Source organism: Magnolia sinica, chromosome 14, assembly GCF_029962835.1.
Source record: "Magnolia sinica isolate HGM2019 chromosome 14, MsV1, whole genome shotgun sequence".
NCBI lineage: Eukaryota > Viridiplantae > Streptophyta > Magnoliopsida > Magnoliales > Magnoliaceae > Magnolia > Magnolia sinica.
Genome location: NC_080586.1, coordinates 51,659,269 through 51,681,378, shown reverse-complemented (window position 1 = coordinate 51,681,378; position 22,110 = coordinate 51,659,269).

The window sequence follows — 22,110 nt, the reverse complement described above, 5'->3', positions numbered from 1 at the left end:
TCAGTGGAACAATAAAGCAAAGGTTAACATGTTATCAATTCAATCAAGTAGTAATGATAAAGCAGAACAATCAAACATGTCCTAATCTCTCTTGTTAGTGCAAGGATGTATGTAGAATGATGCGTGCCCTCGCTTGTACACCCTCAACGTCTTCATCTTACGTTACGCATGACATCACCTCAAGTGCTCCACCTCTTCCAGGCACATGCAATGTGGTGCATGAACATGATTACCAAGTTGTTATTAGTCCTTTTCATACAACAAGATTGGGAAGCTAAGGTACCTTCCTCATATCACTATCCAAACAGTGATCCATTCTAGGGTCGTCAGTCCTAGGCATCTCATATGATCATATGGTTTTAGGTCGATGCAAAGGGCTCGTCACCAATCAATGCACGCCTATCATACCTTCGTTACTACAATAAGGCTTGTCACCTCAATGTGGTATCCAGGTATGCTCGAGGTCACTACAAAGGGCTTGTCACCAATCAATGTAGGCCGATAGCACGAATATAGTGTCCCATACCACCATAATCGGCTCACAAGTTTGGTTGCTCACTGGTCACTACGGAGAGGCTCGTCACCCTAGCGTAGGCTGACAGCTCGACCACGGTGTCCCATACCACCATGTCCGGCTCATGAGTCTTAGTAGATCAAGGTACAACGGTTAACGGGATTTCATCGGTAAGTTTGGTACCCTAGATTCAAACAATGGCGTCCATACATGGTGAACATACATCGGATAATCGGGTTACTTGACGAACTCGACTAGCACGAGCACACGTTGGGTTGAACAACATAGAGTGCGCAAACACTCCGTGTGGCCAAACTACTACCGATAACTTTAATACGACTCGGGTTCGTCAAATCACGTCCTACGTGGTGAAAGCAACCTCAGCCACGAACTCAAGGCCGATTACCGATTTTCTGGACTATTTCATAGTCCCAAACACATTCCATTACAACAGATATTCATATCAACAAGTTAGAATAGTAATGGAACAACAACTCAAATCATGTAGTATATGAGCATTTGCAGAATATCAACTTAATATGGATTTACACATAAGTAATACTGGAAGTTAAACAACAAAGAATGTGACTTGCATGTAGTAAATCATACACATCAATAGGAGTGTTGAGAATCGCTCCTCAATGCCCGCAATTAGGTTAATATATTACCCTTTAGACCATTCAGACATTTCTACAAACACTTAGACTACATAGCGCAACATACATGACGTATGTTGAAATACACGCCTTTGGACAATTCCTTTTGCCAAGGAGTTAACACATATACAATTAGCACAAGTACACGACAAATAATCATGGCAAGTACATGTTCATATTTTATACGTATACGGTACTTTCTGCATATACATAGAATACACAAATCTCAACATAACACATGCATATCAGGAACGCATAATAAACATAGCATTTGGCATGTGAAATTTCATCCATAACAAGAATAAACCATTAGCTGGCATTGAAAGCCTTGAAAAGCATAACCTATACAAATATAGTCCGCACCTTAAATTAGAAAAAGCACACCGAACTAATTCAGATGATATGTCTTCGTCAACAGCGACTAGATAACCTAAGACAAGAATAGAAATGAGCTACAACAACACATAAACTATTCTAAGCTCTAAAACAGATTAGGGTTAGATTAACTTACCCAAGAAGGAACTTAGAATCGCCGGAATAACGATTCAAAAGTGATGGTTTAAGGATGTAGAGTAACAGGAAAGAATCTGAAGATGATTCACCAACTTCTCTCTTACTTTCTCTCTCTTTCTTAGCTAGGGTTAGGAAATTCGTATGGAAAAGAGAGTGAGGGTTTTAAGGTCTATATATAGGCCTAACATTGATGAAAATAACCCCAGGGCCAAGGTATACTTAGGTTATAACCAAATCAGGCCTCTCTCGATCCAACGGAACACTTCCGGTGGTCCTTTTCTGACGTATGGTCGGACTTAAGCTCACTGACTATGGATCTAGGTCAGGCTGAGTTTTCGCACCGATCGGATTTACAGATCAGCCGTGGCGGACCACACTCAATTCAACGGTCACCGAAACTCGATCAGGTCCACAAGCATAATGACATGCCTGGGCCACCTTCCCTGATCAGAGAGTGAAATCGTGTCAGAATCTAATGGTCAAATTACTTAAAATCGTCGCACAAGCGACACGACTCAGATTTCATAAAATTACATTTAATTTCTCACCGTTCTCACTCTTCACTCCAGACTCAATCAAATCGACCCAGGACATCATCTGGACTTGATTTTTGAGGTGATGGTCAAGTCCAACATGGTGACCATAACTGGCTAAGATCATCGCCATCGGACTTTCGACGCGCGGTCCAGGTCCGATCTAGAACTTCCAAAAATTCCCAAGAGCAACTGGATTTAGCGATGAATCCCAGATTTCAGAGTAACATAGTGCTAACTATTCTACAGGTTTTGATTCATGCAGATCAAATTGAAAGTGATTGATGCTAATTTCACAAGCAGTCGAGTTTAGTGCTAAGTAAACCACAAATAGCTTCTAAGGAAAATAGAGGTAATACTCAGGTCTTGGCACAAAATTTTTCAGGTCATTACAATCTACCCCCCTTATAGAAAAATTTCGTTCTCGAAATTCATTCCTTCTCATATTCCTCAAGGATCTGATGGCAGCTCTTTCTGGCCTTAGCTTCGATTTCCCAAGTAGCCTCTTCTTCATTATGATGCGTCCATAGAACTTTCACAAGAGGGATGACCTTGCTATGCAATACCTGCTCCTTCCTGTTTAGGATACGCGTCAGTCGCAGTACATATGTGGCATCTTCGCTCAACTGCACCTGCTCCCAACTGATAATATGTGAAGGACCAGGAACGTACTTTTTCAGCATGGAGACATGAAATACGTTATTCACGCCCGCAAGTCGTGAGGGCAAAGCAAGGTGGTATGCTACTGCTCCCACTCGATCCAGAATTTGAAATGGACCAATAAATCTCAGCGTGAGCTTTCCCTTCTTACCGAACCGCAGAACTCCCTTCATAGGGGAAACCTTAAGAAATACATGGCCTCCAACCTCAAACTCAAGCGGTCGCCGCCTCGTATCAGCGTAACTCTTTTGCCTGCTCTAGGCTGTCAGAAGTCGACGTCTAATAATGTCAACTTTCTCTGAAGTCGCCTGCACCAACTCCGGGCCAATCAAACTATGCTCGTCAACTTCTGCCCAACAATACGGTGCTCTGCACGGGCGACCATACAATGCCTCGTAGGGAGCCATGCCGATACTCGCCTGGAAACTGTTATTATACGCAAACTCTGCATACTGAAGACAATCATCCCAACTGTCCTTGAAATCCAAAACACAAGCTAGCAACATGTCTTCCAGAATATGATTCACACGTTCCGTCTGCCCGTCTGTCTGAGGATGAAACGCGGTGCTGAACTTCAATTTCACACCCATCGCTTCTTGGATACGAGTCCAGAAGATAGATGTAAAATGCGTATCTCTGTCAGACACAATCTCCAAGGGAACTCCATGCAGACGTACAATCTCCCTGATGTATAACCTCGCCAACTCGTCTGCAGAGTTTGTGACTCTGATCGGTAAGAAGTGAGCCGACTTCATCAATCGGTCGATGATCACCCAGATAAAGTCATGTCCCTTCCTCGTTCTCAACAGCCCTGAAATAAAATCCATAGAGATGAAGTCCCACTTCCATTCTGCTATGGGCATGGGCTGAAGCAGCCCAGGAAGTCGGCGATGCTCTGCCTTGACCTGCTGGCACGTGAGACAACGAGATACATACTCAGCAATGTGAACCTTCATGTTGTCCCACCAATAAGATCTTCTCATATCCTGATACATCTTCGTGCTACCTGGATGCATTGCAAGCTTAGAACTATGAGCTAACTCGAGAACCTCCCGTCTCAAGTCAGGAATGTCTGGGACACATAACCGGCCACGAAATCGTACATCCCCATCTGAACCAACACTCCACTCAGAGTTCTCATCTGTACCAACCCGCTTTCTCATCTTCGCCAAAAACTCATCATCTGCCTGAGCTGCAACGATCTTCTCGTCCATGAGGGGCGGTACACGAATGTGTGCGATAACCTCATACGGCTCTTCCACTATAAGTTTCTGCTCAAAGTCTCGCACAAAATCTAACATGTCCCATTCTGCTATCATTAGCGGAGCCGGAAACTCTATAGCCTTCTTGCGACTCAACGCGTCTGCCACAAGGTTCGCCTTGGCCAAATGGTAAGAAACATTGAACTTAAAATCTTTTAATGTTTCCATCCATCGGTGCTGCCTCATATTCAAGTCACGCTGCGTGAAAATATACTTAAGGCTCTTGTGGTCGCAAAAGAGCTCGAACTCCTCTCCATAGAGGTAATATCTCTAGAGCTTTAATGCGAAAATGATAGCTGCTAACTCCAGGTCGTGTGTAGGGTAATTTTCTTCGTGTTTCCTCAACTGTCTCGATGCATAAGCAATCACCCTGTCCTTTTGCATGAGGATACAACCCAGGCCAACGCGAGAAGCGTCAGTATATATCGTATACTTAACCCCTTGCTCTGGAAATACTAACACAGGGGCGGACGTCAACTTGTCCTTCAGCTCTTGAAAAGCTATCTCCGCCCTCTCATTCCAAGCAAACTTCAAATCTTTACGTGTCAACTGAGACAACAGTCTGGCTATCTTCGAGAAGTCTCATATGAAGCGTCGATAATAGCCTGCTAGACCCAGAAAGCTCCTCACCTTAGTAACTGAACCAGGCTGCTTCCAGTCCTGAACTATAGCTACCTTAGCAAGATCGACAGCTATCCCTTCCTTGGACACCACATGTCCCAGGAACTTGACTTCCTCTTTCCAGAAATCGCATTTCTTGAACTGGACAAAAAGCTGATTCTTCCTAAGAGTATCCAAGACCATTCTTAAGTGCTCCTCGTGCTCTTCCCGACTCGCAGAATATATCAAGATGTCATCGATAAAGACAATGACGAATCGGAATAAGAATGGCCGAAACACCCTGTTCATCAGATCCATGAACACGACCGGTGTGTTCGTAAGACCGAACGACATCACAAGGAACTCATAGTGGCCAAAGCTAGCCCTGAAAGCGGTCTTCTGCACGTCCTCATTCTTGACGCGCAACTGATGATACCCTGACTGCAGATCAACCTTCGAAAAGTACCGTGCCCCCTTCAACTGATCAAATAAATCATTGATCCTAGGCAAAGGGTACTTGTTCTTCACAGTGACCTGATTCAACCTGCGATAATCAATACATAATCGCAAGGAACCATCTTTCTTCTTAACAAACAGAATAGGTGCTCCCCAAGGAGACACACTAGGCTGAATAAAGCCCAAATTCAACAAACCATCTATCTGCTTCCTCAATTCCTCCATTTCACTTAGAGGCATACGATAGGTGGGCAAAGAAATGGGCGCCGCACCAGGCATGAGATCGATAGTAAAATCAATCTCGCGCTGAGGAGGTAATCCAGGAATCGACTCAAACACATCTTCAAACTTTCGAACTACAGGCATGCTTTCAAACGCCGACCCAGCCATACTATCCAATAGAGAAGTATAATAACCAAGACGAAACGGGTAACTGACCTGAACTGGGAAAGTAATTATCTCACCCTCAAGTCTATGGATTGTCACCGACCTTGCTTCACAATCAATCTCGGCCCGCATCCTCATGAGCCAATCCATACCATAATGACATCGTAATGGAAAGAGGTGTGACAAAAAAGTCAACAAGAATCAATCCACTCCTAAGATCAATCAAACAATCCATACAACACTTGTTCATAGCAGAGGAGATCCCTGTAGCGGTAGTGAGCGTCACTCCTTTCATAGAAACAGTGCTCAAACTCAGACGCCTAACTGCCGCATACGATATAAGAGAGGTAGTGGACCCTGTATCCACCAACATAGAAACAGGAATACCTTCAATGTGAGCGGTAACCTCGAAGGATCTTGGCACTAAGTCAGTCACAGGCGCTTCAGCTGAACCTACTGCTGGCGATTCAGCGGAGGAACCATGGGCCGCTGAGTTGGCCTGAAGCTAGGTACAGAAGGTCTAAAAGATGGATGAGTTGGCATTGAACGAAGAGGTGGAGGTGATATAACCTGAGGCATCGGACGGCTGATCCTCTGCGGTGGAGTAAATCCACTGTCCTGCATACGCGAAAAGCAAGTATGATCCAAATGCCCCATCTTCCCACAGTACGAATAGCGAAGGTCAGCTCACACCTGTTGAGCGGGCGGTGCTGATCGCCTAGGAGGAGAATCTGCCCGCGGCCTCTTGCCGAGAAAAGGTGCACTCTAAAAGTCAGGTCGCGGTCTGGGAACCATAGGTGCTCACATACGGGACGACCTGTCCCCGTCCTGCTCAGCTCTCATGGACATGCTCACTAACTCCGTATAGGAAGATATGTTAGCACATCACATCTTCGATCGGATCTCAAGCCTTAATCCCTCAGAAAAATGCCACATCCTCATCGGCTGATCGCTCAGAATCAAGGGAGCATAGCGACTTAGCTCAGTGAACTGGTTCTCATATTTCGTCACCGACATCCCTCCCTGGCAGAGGCGAAGGAACTCACTCTCCTTCTCATGTCGATACGTAACCGAAAAATACTTCTCGTGGAAGCGTGCCTCAAACGCTTGCTACGACCACTCATACCCCTCCTCAACAGTGCGAAAAACACTGTCTCACCATAAACTGGCAAGCTCCACTTGCAAAACCTCTGAACAGTGCAGCGGTCTTAGCATCTTAGAGATGCGATCAATCCAGTACTCGGCCTCCTCGGGTCTATGAGAACTAGCAAATGTGGGAGGTCGTAAGCACTGGAATCGCTCAAATGTGCCGCTTACACTGGCACTCCCAGATGCGTGCATAGGTGAGGCAGGTGGAGTCGCTCCCACCGACTGAGCAAAGATGCCAACCATGGAAGACAGAAACTGCTGCTGCTGCTGCTGCTACTGAATCTGCTGCTGCTGCATCAACAACATCATCTGCTCAAACCTATCAGAAAGCAGAGCAAACGAAGATGCATGGTTCGGCTCAGGAACTGAAGGTGTGACTGAAGGAGCCATGGGTGGAATCACAGGTGTCGGCCCAACACCAGTATGAGACGGGCCCGACTGTGGATCCGTCTGGCTATCGCTAAGAGGAGGAACCCCGACAAGCGACTTGATCAAAGAGAGGCAGGCCGAAGTCTTTGAACCCTTAGGAGGCATACCCTACATTCAACAGAGGATGCAACCTGTAAGATTCTACGTCCACATAATCCACCCATACAGCAATCGCAACACAACTTTAACGATAAACAACATGCATTCCATTTAACAAAATTGTCACAATACAAGAAGTGCAGCATTACATGAATCATGACAGGGAAAGCATGTGAACTAAAACATCTAAAACAGCAAACAACAAACAACTTCCAACTACTATGCCAACAACGGCAAACACAAAACAAAGCAAAGGACGACTACAACTGCAGCTACTCATCGAAATCAGGAGATGGAGGCGGGGCACCCTTATCCTGCAAACAACACATGATAGACTTCAGAGTTCGAGTCACCTTCTTGAACTTATGCTTCACAAGGCCTCGAAGATCCATGATATCCTGGCATAGAACAGCCTACCCTTCCTCAAGCCGAGCGATACGGGCATCCCTGGCAGCCTGATCTGCGCTCTGCTCTGGTGCCACAGGAGGAGAACTCTCACTCGTATCCTGTGCCTCAACCTTTTCCTCGTCCTGCTCTGTTTCTTCTTCAATCTCAGCTCCACCGTCGCCATAACTCTCTTCCTCATCGCTCTCTGTCTTATCCTCACTCTCTGAGGCTTATCGACGACGAGGCCCAATTTCCATCTGATTTAGGGTCGTCTCATTAATGTAGCGAATAGGTACCGGCTTTTCTACCCCAAGCCTATAGCCAAACTCATGTGCAAGCTTACAGATAAGTTGGCCAAATGGGAGCGATTCGGTCCTCCTGTTCGAACGAGCGATAAGAATAATCTAGCGCAAGATGTATGTTGGCACACATATCTTCACTCATTGCCCCACCTGATACAGAAAATCTACATTCAAGCGCATACACTCGCTGCGATTGCTCCACCTTGGATATACATTGAACGTACACTTGTGGTGAAGCAAGCGGAAGTCATCCGTCATGTTGGTAGCTAGAAGGCTTCTATTAGGCTGTCATTCGACCAGACGACCACACAGGAGCCGGGTGCGATGATCCCTTTCGCACATACTGCTCAAATTCTTCTCACTGTCATGCACCTCACCAAGTGGCACATTCAGGAGTTGGGATATCAAAGTGACGTTGACCGTGGCCTCCCGACCGCTTTCACAAGGGATCTTGAACTGCAGAGGCTCCAGCAAAGGATCACGAATGTTGGCATAAAAAGCTCGAACAGTGCTTGCATTGGCGCGATATTCGCCCTCAAACAAGGGACACCAACCAGCCCCTTCCAGGGGCTCCAACAACAGAAACTCACCAAATAGTCGCGGATCAACATAAGCCTCAAAAAGGACCCTACGGCCTTCATAGACTCCATGAGATAACTCCGCCAACAAGGTTATTCCAATGGGAGCTTGAGGATCAAGGTCTCGCTTGGTCTGAAACTCACGGGTGGCCGTCGTGCTCGCGGCGGGACCTCTCGGCCTCCGTACATGGGTTGGGCGGCTAGGCCCGGCTTCATCCACGGGCGGTCTCTTCTTCCCCATCAAAGAAAGAAGGGTGGAGATGGAAAAGATGGCCATGATAAACTCAAAGAGGGCCATGGGAAATGAGAGAAAATGGAGAAATGGGAAGAATGGTGAAGCTTCCACACACTTGAGATCCCAAGGGAGGATTTGAGAGCTCAAATGAGAAGAAAAGAAAGTGTAAACAGCAATGGGGATGAGGTTTTGAGATGGGTTGGTTGGGTATGCACGAAAATGGAAGAAGAAGGAGATTAGGGAGAGAGTTTGCTGGAGTTTTGAGAGAAACTTGAAGAAAAGGAGAGCTTGGGAGGGTATTTTGTGAAGGAAGTAGGGTTTACGAGGGTTTAAAACTGAGCAACCATGGAGGGGTGGGCCACACTAGGCCCCATAGTCGTCGGCCTGAGCCGGCCCGCCCGGCATAGCCCACTGGGCGGCAAGGGCTTGCCGAACCGGCGAGGTCATCGCCGGTCTCTGGACCATCCGGCGATGACTCACTGTTTGGGCGAGGTCCTCCTGGCCCCTTAGATCCAAAATGATGTGGATCCTCCCCTGGGTCCCCCTGAAAATGCCCCGATCGGCCCCTTTGTCTGATTCGACGCACATCGGGCCACTCAGGTTGAAATCCGATACAAACAGAGGTTTACCAACATTTGAAGGGTTGAGATGGGAAGATAAACCATCTAAACTCATTAATAGATGGTCTAGAAGAGATTTTGGGTCGCTGTGTGTGATCAGGAGTGCGGACAGACTCGATCTCGGCGATCGTTTCTAGTAAACTTTCACCGATAGAAGCAACGGGACACATACACAAATCTACGACAAACTCGCACCCAAATACACTAAGGTGGCGACAGCATGCGGTGTGTGACCATAACCCAGGTCCAATTTAATCCAATTCATGCTTAGATACTAACTTATAACGCCCTGAAATTTGGGGGTCGAGCATAACTCAGCTCCCGAGTTTCAAAACATCTCTTATGCAATATATTTAATGATGGATGTATGTTGTCTGTATGAGTACATAAACCATGGAATAGATTAAGCCAAACTGCAACATAATTCAGGGATAAGTGAAAGACGCAAGCGGAAGACTTAAAGAAACATAGGTGCACATGTGTAAGTCCCTGAAATACGTATACATGCTAGGTCATATTACAAGTGTTGCTATAAAAAATACAAGTATTAAAAGACATTATCTATTCCCAGAAGAAAATCCAGAATTCCCGTGCATATCAGGACATGGCTCACAAGAACCCACCTGAAAACTGCATAAAAGAAAATACAGCCTCATCATCCTCGAACTCCTGCTCTGCCTCAGGGGTCACATCAATATCTGCATCTAAGACAGAGTCTGGTGGGTGTTTAAACACCGCCCCAGAACGTGGGAGTGAGTGATCAACTCGGTGGAACAAAAAGCAAAGGTTAACATGTTATCAATTCAATCAAGCAGTAATGATAAAGCAGAACAATCAAACATGTCCTAATCTCTCTTGTTAATGCAAAGATGTATGTAGAATGATGCGTGCCCTCGCTTGTACACCCTCAGCATCTTCATCTTACGTTACGCATGACATCACCTCAAGTGCTCCACCTCTTCCAGGCACATGCATTGCGGTGCATGAACATGATTACCAAGTTGTTATTAGTCCTTTTCATACAACAGGATTAGGAAGCTAAGGTACCTTCCTCATATCACTATCCAAACAGTGATCCATTCTAGGGTCGTCAGTCCTAGGCATCTCATACGATCATATGGTTTTAGGTCACTGGAAAGGGCTCATCACCAATTAATGCATGCCTATCATACCTTCGTTACTACAATAAGGCTCGTCACCTCAATGTGGTATCCAGGTATGCTCGAGGTCACTACAAAGGGCTCGTCACTAATCAATGTAGGCCGACAGCACGAATATAGTGTCCCATACCACCGTAATCGGCTCACGAGTTTGGTTGCTCACTGGTCACTACGGGGAGGCTCGTCACCCTAGCGTAGGCCAACAGCTCGACCACGGTGTTCCATACCACCATGTCCGGCTCATGAGTCTTAGTGGATCAAGGTATAACGGTTAACGGGATTTCATCGGTAAGTTTGGTACCCTAGATTCAAACAATGACGTCCATACATGGTGAACATACATCGGACAATCGGGTTACTTGACGAACTTGACTAGCACGAGCGCACATTGGGTTGAACAACATAGAGTGCGCAAACACTCCGTGTGGCCAAACCACTGCCGACAACTCTAATACGACTCGAGTTCGTCAAATCACGTCCTACGTGGCGAAAGCAACCTCAACCACGAACTCAAGGCCGATTACTGATTTCCTGGACTATTTCATAGTCCCAAACACATTCCATTACAACAGATATTCATATCAACAAGTTAGAATAGTAATGGAACGACAACTCAAATCATGTAGTATATGAGCATTTGCAGAATATCAACTTAACATGGATTTACACATAAGTAATACTGGAAGTTAAACAATAAAGAATGTGACTTGCATGTAGTAAATCATACACATCAATAGGAGTGTTGAGAATCGCTCCTCAACACCCGCAATTAGGTTAATATATTACCCTTTAGACCATTCAGACATTTCTACAAACACTTAGACTACATAGCGCAATATACATGACGTATGTTGAAATACACACCTTTGGACAATTCCTTTTGCCAAGGAGTTAACACACATACAATTAGCACAAGTACACGACAAATAATCATGGCAAGTACATGTTTATATTTTATACGTATACGGTACTTTCTACATATACATAGAATACACAAATCTCAATATAACACATGCATATCAGGAACGCATAATAAACATAGCATTTGGCATGTGAAATTTCATCCATAATAAGAATAAACCATTAGCTGGCATTGAAAGCCTTAAAAACCATAACCTATACGAATATAGTCCGCACCTTAAACCAAAAAAAGCACACCGAATTGATTCAGACAATATGTCTTCGTCAACAACGACTAGATAACCTAAGACAGGAATAGAAATGAGCTACAACAACACATAAACTATTCTAAGCTCTAAAACAGATTAGGGTTAGATTAACTTACCCAAGAAGGAACTTAAAATTGCCGGAATAACTATTCAAAAGTGATGGTTTAAGGATGTAGAGTAATAGAAAAGAATCTGAAGATGATTCACAAACTTCTCTCTTACTTTCTCTCTCTTTCTTAGCTAGGGTTAGGAAATTCGTATGGAAAAGAGAGTAAAGGTTTTAAGGTCTATATATAGGCCTAACATTGATGAAAATAACCCCAGGGCCAAGGTTGTCACGCCCCGAAATCCGGCACCTGGGTATATTCGACCCCGATTCCGTACCCGCAGGCATGACTTATGTTTTGTATGTTTACACTTCATAATCCACACGTATATTGAGAAAATGATCTCACTCATAAAATATAACAATCCAAAATTTTTATAATCGAACATTTATTTAAAGAAGAATAACATGTCCATGTTCTGACTATTCAAGATTACCATCAAACACATGTCATCATAATGTTGTCTTACTAAATGTTCATTACACTAATTTAGAAAATGGTAAAAAATAAAAATAAATAAAAGAAAATCTCTTTAAGCTCCTCCATGTGATCCCGATCCTGAAATTTTAAAATCCCAACAGGGTAAGCTGTGAAGCCTAGTAAGTAATCTCAACACAGGTTTCAAAATAACCTTATATAACATGAATAAAAGTATTAAAAGATACAATACCTATTTAGGTAAAACAACAAATGGGGAGATTTAATAAACACAAAATTTCAATGTAAATTCAAAGAAATATGAATGCATGAAATCAACATATGTTATATTCCATAATAACATGTGTGGTTTATTCTTTTTAACACTAGGACCAGTTTACACCGGGTGGCCAACACCCACGCCAACACAACACCTAGCCTGGTAATGGGAATCTCTTGCATGATGTGCTCACCCATCCAAAGGACACTTGGTAGGGACCCATTTGTATGTTAGCTGGTCAGACTACTACCCTACCGAACCTGGTAGTGGGAACCTTTTGCAATTCTGACATGCTCACCCACTCAAAGGGTACGGTAGAGGTTCCAAAAGGTACCAATTGGGTTTTTGGGACTTTCAACCCAAGGGTCTTGATTGCCCCACCTATTTACGCTTTAGGAATTTTTAACCCAGAGGACTTGATCGCCCCACCTATTTTCCGGTGTTTCATAACTATTTTAATGATGCATGATTTTAATATTGCATTAATCAAGTATTTCAAAAATCTTCAATGGTTGCTATTCTTCGATCAATCCATAATACTTTGTGTATATAATTTATCAAACTAAAAATACAATTTTCAATCAATGTAAATTGTCCTTACATGATTAAAGTTCTACAAAAAAAATAGACATGTAATGTAATATATTAGATCTTGATTAAAGTTCTACGTAAAGAAAAGAAATAATAATAATAAACATGCAACGTGCTTTATTACATCTAAGAATTTAGAAATTTATATATAAACTCAAGATTTTTGCAATAATTCTAACAACAAAGTTAAAATGTAAAAATAAAATTTTAATGTAAGATTAACAATAAGACAATATAAAACTCGAATTAAGGCATATTAAAATAATGACAACCGATGTAATAAAAAGGTTAAAAATTAAAGATCATTTTTAGGAAGCATGGTAAGTAGTTACATTAAAAAAAAAAAAAAACTAAGATGGCAAAGATTAATTATAAGTACAAAAGAACAAACAAATATATGTATATATATAATATATATAAGTTTTTCTTTTATATATAATTATCAAGTGAGAGATACTCACTTTTTTATAAAAAGAAAAAGTGTATATATATATATATATATATATTTCCTTTTTCTCTTTCCTCCTTTTCTTTCTTCATTTTTCTCTTTCCTCTCTCTCTCTCTCTCTCTCCTGCTTGGTAGTGAGATGTCACTTACGTCTCCCCTCTTTCTCTTTTATATTATAAGGTGGGTCCCACTTTATGTTAATGCATGGGAGGTTTCACATGTGATTTTTCATCTTCACGTGTTTTTTTTTTTCTCTTTGCTGGACGAAACGCAAGTGAGTTATGGATTTCATATATATTGAAAATTATCCAAAGTTTGGTATGAACCGCATATTTGATATGAAATATGACCCCTCACGCTAAAACTAAACCGGTAAGGTTTTATGATTTTCAAAGTTGTATAATGTGTACCGTTGGTTCGATGATCGATTGAATAGATAAGACGATCTATGATAATAACAAAAATGAATGATGAGCGGTTGGATGATTTTGTAAATGAGAAGTGTATGGTCCACTAGGTTCCTTGACAGAAGACAAAGTTTGTGTACAGATGGTTTCATGGATGGTTTAAAGTATAAGAGTTTATTGTGTGATGTTCAGGGTGAAATAATATATATAAGTGTACACAGATTCTTTTAAAATATAAAATCGGAACTAACTTTCTAAGCCTAGATCACCATTGATTTGTAGGTCTAATTGTCTCGTAAGAGATATTTTCTCAAAATCGACCGATAAGAGCGTTGGGCATAACAAGATCTTCATGATGAACCATTAATGTTAGTTTTTAGATGGACCGCTTAAGAGTTATGATCCATATTTGCAATGGATGGTGACATAATGGATCTAAGTGTAGAAATTAAGGGATTTTGGTTTAAATTAGGTGAATAGGTCTTGGTATAAGTTCGGATATAAATGGGCATGTGCAAATATGGTTTTAAGAATAGTATATGTGGATGGGCATCTAAACTCTTAGATGTTTTTGATCGTTGATGGTCCTCGCATTTTGTAGATTTAAATTTAATTAACAAATTCCCATTTTAGGGTTTTTAATCGGTACGTTATGTTGAATTCAATTTTGTAATTGGGTCACTGAATATGGGTGATCTCTACCGTCAGATTTTGATAAGTACCCATTGGATGGACATTTTTGGAAAACAAAATAGATGATTGGAATTCTCATATAGCCATTTACAAAATGTCCAGAAGGTTAGTTTTTGAGAAAGGTCTGTACATGTGGGTATTTATCCTGGGATTACTTGGCGCCCAAATTGATCAAGTTGTAGTTGTTAGAATCTTAATTCATTGGTATGGTTTCTATAGAAAAATATAAGAATCATAATAGTCATGTCGAACTATTTGTTTGGGTCCCAAAAATGGGTGGATCTGATCATATGACATTTTGTTTGGTATGATAGAGATGTCCAAAAATCCTATAGATGGAATGTAATATATATCTAGTGATTTCAAGGTAAATGTACGGAGGGTTTTACGATCGGACAAAATATTTAAAAGATATATGTCGTTTTTAATATATACCATTTGAATTATAATTATGGTATTGGTCCTGTGATATGTATGATCACGTTTAATGAAATCTAACCTGATAATAATCTTAGTTATGAAAATTATATCATAATCTGAAAGTTATGAATTTGGTTAAGTGGACTTATGCAATTGTCGCCCTTGATTTATATAAAAATATTTAGAATTTAAGATTGAAAAAAATAAACAGGTGGTTAGGTTCCTTAAAATATGAATAAGTAAGTGTACGGATAGTTTATCAATTGAATGAGTGGTTAAAAAGTTATAAGGGATATATGACAATGTGATGTAGGGTTCACCCAAGGAAAGTGTTATCCTATCATAGTTACTAGTATCAAGTTTTAATATTTAAGGAAAATTCTTTTAAAAAATGAACAACCCAATAAATAAATAAATAAATTATACCACCAAAATTTACTTGGGATATTACATGATGATATCAATATGGATGATATTTTTGACGAACTTGTTGTATTGGCGTGGGTGTTGGCCAACCGGTGTAAACTGGCCCTAGTGTTAAAAAGAATAAACCACACCTTTTATCATGGAGTATAGCATATGTTGATTTCATGCATTCATATTTCTTTGAATTTACATTGAAATTTTGTGTTTATTAAATCTCCCCATTTGTTGTTTTACCTAAATAGGTATTGTATCTTTTAATACTTTTATTCATGTTATATAAGGTTATTTTGAAACCTGTGTTGAGATTACTTACTAGGCTTCACAGCTTACCCTGTTGGGATTTTAAAATTTCAGGATCGGGATCACATGGAGGAGCTTAAAGAGATTTTCTTTTATTTATTTTTATTTTTTACCATTTTCTAAATTAGTGTAATGAACATTTAGTAAGACAACATTATGATGACATGTGTTTGATGGTAATCTTGAATAGTCGAACATGGACATGTTATTCTTCTTTAAATAAATGTTCGATTATAAAAATTTTGGATTGTTATATTTTATGAGTGAGATCATTTTCTCAATATACGTGTGGATTATGAAGTGTAAACATACAAAACATAAGTCATGCCTGCGGGTACGGAATCGGGGTCGAATATACCCAGGTGCCGGATTTAGGGCCAAGGTATACTTAGGTTATAACCAAATCAGGCCTCTCTCGATCCAACGGAACACTTCCGGTGGTCCTTTTCCCACGTACAGTCAGACTTAAGCTCACTGATCATGGATCTAGGTCAGGCTGAGTTTTTGTACCGATCGGATTTACAGATCAGCCGTGGCGGACCACACTCAATTCAACGGTCACCGAAACTCGATCAGGTCCACAAGCATAATAACATGCCTGGGCCAACTTCCCTGATCAGAGGGTGAAATTGTGTCAGAATCCAATGGTCAGATTGCTTAAAATCGTCACGCAAGCGACATGACTCAGATTTCATAAAATCACATTTAATTTCTCACCGTTCTCACACTCTTCACTTCGGACTCAATCAAATCGACCCAGGACATCATCTGGACTTGATTTTTGAGGTGATGGTCAAGTCTAACATGGTGAGCATAACTGACTAAGATCATCGCCATCGGACTTTCGACGCGCGGCCCAGGTCCGATCCAGAACTTCCAAAAATTCCTAAGAGCAACTGGATTTAGCGATGAATCCCAGATTTCAGAGTAACATAGCGCTAACTATTCTATAGGTTTTGATTCATGCAGATCAAATTGAAAGTGATTGATGCTAATTTCACAAGTAATCGAGTTTAGCGCTAAGTAACCCACAAATAGCTTCTAAGGAAAATAGAGGTAGTACTCGGGTCTTGGCACAAAATTTTCTGGGTCATTACACTATTAGCGTTGGTGTTATAATTTATATTAGCTAACATACTAATAATAATCATTATGATGATAATTAATATTATGTTCTACTATTTATGATAATATTTAAGAGTGACCAAACAAAACACCAATATTTAATAATGATTTTATTTTATTTTTGTCTACCCTAACTAATATTAGTATAGATAATTTACTAATGGCTATCCATATGAAATATTCATAGTATAAGTATTAATCAGTTAACACTAATAACAGTGATTCACAAGTTCCTATACCAACATTATCTAATATCCCTATAATGACTAATAATCTCTTAAATAATACAAGTAGTAAGAATAAAATCTTTACTAACACTAACGTAATAAGGGCTAATACTAATAGTCATGTTAACAAGAATTATACTAATCCCATAAGGAAAATGATATTATTTCCTAATGATAATAATCATAACTATCCATAATGAATCTTGTCATGATAATAAATACTATGATTTATCGTTAAATAAAATACTACTATTTGATAATTACAATTTTGTTTGCAATAACTAGGTTAGATAGTGGACTTTGACCCATATTTAACTTAAGGTTGGGACTTTGAGAAATACGAGCGTGCTAATTACAACATTTAATTAAGTAATCGAATCTAAATCACAATGCAAGAAGGTAGAGAGCTTATACCTCAGCGGGAGATAAGTGTGGCCCAACTCGACGTCCAGCTAGTTAACTCAGCTCCAACTCGAGTCTTCTTTCAAAATTAGCCACCAACTTAGCTTACTGTAATAACTGGACCTAAACGGCCCTAACGCAACCATCTAGTTGCTAGACTCAGGGAACTTTACTGAGTCAACTCGGTCCATCTCAACTTGAAGACTAACTTGACTCAGCTCACACGGCCACCCACTTCACTCTTTCTTTTTCTCTTTCTATTTATTTCCCACATGCTGGGAATCCAGCAATGTCTGGACCATGCCCAAACCCATATTGACCAAGTCAAACTCAATTTTAGCCGAGTCAGCCCAACGACCTCCTTTCCCTCTAGTTTCTCTTCTTCTCTCTTCTTCCTTCCTCTCTTTTCTCTCACTCCTTACCTACTTCTCTTCCCCAACTTCACTCAGCCAAGGAAATCAGCAACACAACCCAAACATTGAGCCCAACACAGGTCAGGACTCGATGACTAGCTGAGTTAACTCGGCTGAGAGGCGGAACCCGACAAACAGTTGCTCCACCACTCTCCTTCTTCCTCTTTCCTTCAATGAAATCTTTCATGCCTACCACCAATCCCCTAGGTGTCACCACTCTAGGCATGCCAATTTCATTTTCTACAGTAGTAGAAGTGCTAGAAGATACCGAACCACACCACAGATCATCCTGCAATCTCCTCCCTGCAGCCATTGTAGCATCTTGAATGGGGCGAAGTCTTTTTCAAGACCCGAGTATGTGACCCGTGTCCCAAAAACCTGAGTGTTAACTTTAAAGGATGGTCAGATATAATAATTTTCTTTTATCAGAGTAAGTAAATGAGCGTAGTGTGGACAAATCGACATAAAGAAAATTTTCATTATCATTCAAATATGCCCATAATGACTTATACAAACCAATGTCTCCAAAATTAACAAATATAAGAATTACATGATCTAATACATGAGATATAATAGAAAGCATATAAATATAAGCCACAAGATCACACAGCTCCTCCAAGCATATAGTCAAGCATTCCTGGTGATCGTACCCCACTCCTTATCAAGTCTGAACAGGTATATCACTTAAGTCACCTGTATTACCTGTACGGTTTTATATTTGATGGATGAGTGGCCAACTCAGTGTGAATTCCCCTCAAGATTACACATCGCCGCATTAGGTAAGAAATAGTATAAAATATACAGACAACCAAAGCAGAGTAAATGCAGTCTTGTTAGATGCATGGATGTATGAATGTAATGATCGACCTGGGTAAAACATCCAGACGGTTTGTGCCCTGGGTAAAACATCCAGACGGGCAATGTCCCAGGAAAAACATCCAGACGGACATCGGGGTCGTCACCCAGGGATAAGACTGGTCATCAGCGCAACATTCAGCGTAATCGTAGGGCATGATAATCCAAGTCAATATCATCATCGAATGACTGGTCATAAGCTCAACATTCAGCGTAATCACAGGGCAGAGTGATCCAAGTCATCGAAATATGCCATGTATGCATGACTTGTCAGCCCATTATTAGTCCATTTGCAACCAGCCAATTTAAGTAAGCTCATGGTCACTACGGGGAGCACATGGCCCAGCGTAGGCCGACGGCTCGGGCATAGTATCCCATGACTACCATCCCCGGCCCATGAGGCTACCACCTTAGGATGTTTAATGGAACCCCATTGACTAGTGGCCAATCATGTTACAATATATGGGGCTTACCATCACATAGTTGCACAGTGTAAAACATTGGACCCATATAGGGAAATACTAGAACAAAGCCACATAGGGCGATATCAAAGTAGGCCACATAGGGCGAGTATCAGAACCGTGTGATAAAAGACCATCCTTGAAAGCCATTGGACACAACAACTCTGGACGGCAGGCCCACATCAATGATCCATTCAGACCACCACTCAATAACTACTAAGTCGAAGGTCCATTTTAATCACAACCAGTCGGGTTACATCCTAAGTATGGGTGTACATTTATAGGTGGGCGTTTCCCACTAATGTACCAGTTTAAAGTCCATAAGCAACACACAAATAATCCAAAAGCATGAACAAATATATAGGAGGAACATTAAGCAGGTAATATAGCAATTCAATTTCCACCAGCTAACATGTGATTATAAAGAGAGATATTAATTATGAATTTAAATAACAACTATACTTAAGCTAATGAGAAGATGGAAAGCTCAAGGGGAAGAATCATCACCAGATACGTTGTAGGGTGTCCTTTGGTGGGAGCCCTCTCGAGAAGCTAACGTCTCTGCGTCACTTGAACAGATTCCTAGAGTAATCCCTTGCATTAGCTGATAAGTTTTAAGATTCCAGAACGCCATGGTTGGTCGAATGGCCCAAATCATGATGGTTTGGTGTTTATTTGAGAGGGTACAAGCCTAATAATACTTGTCCCAATAAGTGGGCGTAATATACTGTTATTTAGTTGGTGGGGTCCATTGCACGGACTGTGCAGACAAGCATTTATATCATGGTGGGGCCCACATACATGGCCCACCATCATATGGGTGAGCTAGCACACTACTTCTATCTCATGTACATCACACAGTGTATCCCTGTATACGTCATGTATATGATATTTGTAACCTAGGGTACATATGTACATATATATGTATATTATACATGTATCACACGAGTTCTGTGTGGACGGTGTAGATGTGTGTCCAAGCGCACTGCATCCCGACCTTAGACGGTTTATATTCAGTGTGCACATCGTGAGTTCCACACGTGCAGGACTCACCATGCATAAATATATGAGGCACGCCCACCTAGGCACCCAGGCACCTGCGCACCTTCATATTTGTGACATGGGTGTTAAATCCGAACGGTCCATAAGATGTAGAATACCAAGAAACCTCGGGGCGTGAGTTTTCACCATGATCCAAGATTCTGGTGGGCCATAGCAAGAATAATTTCAATTTTAAAGGAAGAAACTGTTTGCATTCCTTGTGGCCCACCGAAGTTTCGGTTTAAAGTAAAATTTGAAACCAAGGGGTTTTATGAGGTGCTGCTTCATGTGGACCATTCAGATTTCCCAGACTCATCATAGCTGATGAGATCTCAACTTTTTACAATCAGTTTACGTGAACTGATTGGCAGTTGAACAGTATATACAGTTTACACGTCCTGGTGTGTACGTACACCACTCTTTCTTTTTCCCAGGTGGGTTCTACGTGGACCTTCCACGTATACAATTCAAGGTGGGCCCTAAGTCCGAAGCCAGAATGGATGGACGGCCTGGATGTACCCCACCTACGTCCCACTGTGTGGACGGACGGTGCATGCGCACATGCTACACACGTAGACATGTGTTCTTAAAAAGGGGCGTCCAGCGCTGGACGTCATTGAAGGACGTCCAGCCCATGGTCCACTGCTGGGCCATCGTCCTTGATGGACGGTCCAAATCATGCTGCTTGGGGTGGCCTACCATGGTGCAACCCACCATTAGTTGGTGGGGCCCACGATCAATGCAGGATTGCGGTCAGGGCAGCCCACAACTGAGGCCCACCTGCATTTGTGCAGTCCCAAGCCAGCAGTCAGCCCATCAGCCTACGTGAACAGTCCTCCCCCCACAAGCAGCGCTTCTTCTCCTTCCCTCGGCCTGGTTGCTGCGGTTTAAGGTCCGGTTTGAGACCCACTCACGGCCCATCTTCTGATCAGCCCTGAGGCCGGATTGAAGACGATCCAAGGCCAGTCTAAGAGCTCGAATCAGGGCCCGTACCCAGCCTAAACAGAACCCGAAATAGGGACGTTTGATGGCCTAATGGACGGCCTGTGTTCAGCTCTAAACAGGGACTAAACTCGTTGTTTTCTCGGGCTGACTCTCAGCCATTGATTGGTTGGTCTCCCATCGAAGCTAAGCTGATTTTGAGCTTCTATAAAGAGCTCAAAACAGAGCTTCCGTTCCACCCTGTCCATGGCTTGATGCATGGCCATAATTTGGTCAGGTTTTTGCCCGAAACAGATGCTGCAGATGGGGTGGTTCTCAACCCGGAACAGAGCCATGGATTGGCTCAGTTTCAGTTTCAAACAGGGACCCAGCGGTTGGCTTCATTCTAGCCTAAAAACAGGGACCTACTTAAATGCTTTGCTTTAGGTGTGAACACAGCCATTACTTGGTTGGCTTTCAACCCATCTATGGCCACATTCAGGCCTGGTGTTTGCCTGAGATCCGACCATCATTTGGTCAGTCCCATCTCTAAACAGAGGCTTGAAATGGACCGCTTAATCAACACAAGGGTATTTGTCGGCTGCTTTCTATCCGAAAGCTTGGCCATTGATTGGCCATCCTTCATCCTAATACAACCATCACTGTGGCCTTAACCTAACTAAAACAGAAAGAAAGAAATGAAAGGAGAAATGGTCACATGTGGAGGGGAGAATAGCTCTCTGTTTTTCTTTCTCTTACACTCTCTCTTTCTTCCTCTCTTGATACGAATTTCCTAAGGCTATAGGGCCCATCTTATAAAGGGAGTGAGAGAGAGGGAACGGTTGGGATTGTTTCCCCAATGGATGG